The following is a 3,100-nucleotide window of genomic DNA, read 5'->3' as shown; positions in this document are numbered from 1 at the left end:
TGTTTTAAAATAAGTTGTAAATCAACTTGACAGAGACAGGTTCTGAGCCTCTAATTGTATACATTCCTTGGGTTCAATCATAGCACCGGCCTCACAATGGATGGTTAGCAAATTCTTGTTAAATGCGGAGTAGATTTGAATTGGCAACTAAATTCATAATTTTCGATGTCAGGACATTCCTTTTATCAAAGTGAGTTGCCTTAGATTGCGGCCCAGGTCTTCCCTATGCCTGATGCTGTTTGGTCATCATCATCATCGCGCTGTCTTTGTGATCAAGAAGCATTCATTCAATCCTTCTGGAATGAGTGGCAGCAGCCCAAGATCTATCTTCAGGTGAAATGAGAAACAGCTGGCTCTCATTCTCTGTATCATCATCTTTCATATACCCAGAGTCTAAGATCATTAGTTTTAAAAGAGCCTCAAATATTGGATAAGTTTGGTTTCTACAAAAGAGGGAATAAGAGGAATGAAAGAAAACATGTTATGGGGAGAGGAGGGAGACGATGAGCTGTCAGTCTCTTGGTGCAAATCATTTGTCATGGGTCCTCTTAAGTCCGCAAAGGCAGGGACACCCCTGTTATCATGAAGAGATTGTCATGGGACCAGTAGTATATACGCATACTGAGTGCACTTATGTTCTCGGTCAGTTGATAATGGTCGCAGGATTGCAATTTCGCCAATGCTCTTGGCAGTTGAAATTAAAATCAAATCTCCAAACATAGATTTAAAGAAGACAGATGGTTTTTCCCAGTCTCTAAAGAGGTGGGGGATAAATTTCAAACATTTTTCTGGCAGTCATTGTTTACACTTAAAAACTCAGCTAATATCGTTAGTAGAGCACTGGACCAGGGTGAAGTTTTCATTAATGAGATAAAGAATTAGAGACCACTGTAAAAAATATGCATGCGATTTCCATACTGAACTTGATGCTTCTAGGATTCATCATTTTGTGTCATTACTTACACATCCATTCACAAAGAGGTAGTTGTTTCTGGAAGATGGCACTGGAAAAGTAAGGTCCAGTCAAAAGAAAAATCCAAATCTGGTTACCACCTTCCTCTGAATAGAAGTGAAACCACATACCTGACGTGCAGTTTGCCTGACTTTTCTTTTTTTTTTTTTTTTTTTGTACCAAAATCTGAACTACATGTTTCTTGCCTGTATTTCATTTCTCATTCTTTCTAGGCCCCCCTTTCATTTGATTCAAGAGCATATATCTATCTCTCTATCTTTGAAATCTTTCTTGATTTTTGCTTTTTAGCCCAAGGAATTCAATTAAATTCATCTGGCAGATGGAAAGCTGAGGCCCATAAGGGCAGTAACAAATACTAAAAATAATGAGAAGGATGTAAAAATATCCTGATTTGGGGTCAGGGGGATTTAATAGGACTCAGAGGTTTTAATCGATTAATTAATTAATTTTTTCTTGGTTGTCCTTCCTCTTCTTTTTCTAATTCCCTTTGCTCAGGTACTGAGAAATATTCTTTGGCCTGAATGCTGGAGCTGAAGCAAACAGCCTTCCTCTAGTAAGTGCTCACTGATCCTCCACTCAGAATTGGTGTCACTGAACAGTGGTCATGAGGGCCAGATTTTCTGGAAAAACTCTAATTTCAGAGAAGTTCTACTGTCTCTCATAAACACATAAACACAATTACAGCATATAGCATGTAACCCGGTTCAGAGATTGGAAGACTAAGGTTAATCTTCATGGTTAGTATTAGTCAATTGATTAGTCAATATGTATACTTGCATGTAACTTATGCATACATGTATACATATGCTTGTTTAAAATAAACTATATGTGGGGCGCCTGGGTGGCTCAGTCGGTTAAGCGGCCGACTTCAGCTCGGGTCACGATCTCGCGGTCCGTGAGTTCGAGCCCCGCGTCAGGCTCTGGGCTGATGGCTCAGAGCCTGGAGCCTGCTTCCAATTCTGTGTCTCCCTCTCTCTCTGCCCCTCCCCCGTTCATGCTCTGTCTCTCTCTGTCTCAAAAATAAATAAAACGTTAAAAAATTTAAAAAAAAAAATAAAATAAACTATATGTGTGTGCATATATACACACATACAGAGGAGTCTCATTGTCATTAGTTCCATTCTATTGAATTGTTGCAAACACTGAGTTAGCAAACACTGAATCATTGCTCCCGGGGGAAATACAGAGTTAGGTTCCTTCAAGCCTCTTGTCACAACATTCTCATCAACTGATCAATACAAAGCTTTGTTTTATGTGTATTTCTGTTTAAAGATACCTTATTTAATATATATTGCCAAGTCATTAACATTAAACTCGGGACCAACAACACTAGAACTTATGTTTGAATGAAGGTTATCTAACACATGTATTTCTCCGTTAGGCGCATCACAGCTTTCTTGCACTTAGTAACACTAGACAGCACTTGAGCACTATACTTGGGGGTCATTTTAAACAGTGAAATCTACAGAAAGCACAAAAATACCAAAACAACGTGACACTTAATGAACCATGAAAAACACACTTGTTTACGATATCAGAGCTGAAACAAAAGGACAGAGTGTGGCCTTATTTGACTTCAACTGGAAATGTGTATCAGGTGATTCCAATTTTTCATTTTGTGCATTGTCTGCGAATGATTGAAAACCCTGCAGATATTTTCTTTTTACGGAACACTTCACGAATCTGTGTGTCATCCTTGTGCAGGGGCACACTAATCTCTGTATCATTCCAGAATTAGTGTATGTGCCACCGAAGCAAGCATAAAACTTCACAAGTATTGGCTTTAGTGTTACAGATAAATTCTAGCAAGTAGGCAAATTTACAATATAGAATCCACAAATAATGAGAATCAGTTGTGTGTGTGTGTACTTGTCTCACCTAAATTAATTACAGAGGAGAAATTTGCAAAAACAACAAATCTAAAAAGTCTAAATTGGCAATATTAGAAATTTCTTGGACAGTCCTACAATAGTGGAGATTCAGTCTGACCATCTACCTACTACATCTCTGTTTACCACTGCTGAATAAAGGCACTGATCCTAAGAAGTACAAAACTGAGAATTTAAGTTCCCCAAAAGATAAAGTTATAATCTTTCTACAAGATTTCGTTGTCCACTCATTAATGTT

General features: G+C 38.2%; 1 non-coding gene across 1 annotated transcript; it reads right to left on the bottom strand.

Annotated features, from left to right (window-relative positions):
- Positions 1–2,632: 2,632 nt before the first annotated feature.
- LOC122223324 lies at positions 2,633–2,735 on the bottom strand. Its single transcript, XR_006204204.1, has one exon. It is a non-coding gene; the product is annotated as a U6 spliceosomal RNA (small nuclear RNA).
- Between the last annotated feature and the right edge of the window lie 365 nt (positions 2,736–3,100).

The sequence above is a fragment of the Panthera leo genome, chromosome B3, assembly GCF_018350215.1.
Source record: "Panthera leo isolate Ple1 chromosome B3, P.leo_Ple1_pat1.1, whole genome shotgun sequence".
Lineage (NCBI taxonomy): Eukaryota > Metazoa > Chordata > Mammalia > Carnivora > Felidae > Panthera > Panthera leo.
The sequence above is the reverse complement of the archived record's forward strand: the minus strand, read 5'-3'. Positions and strand labels throughout refer to the sequence as shown.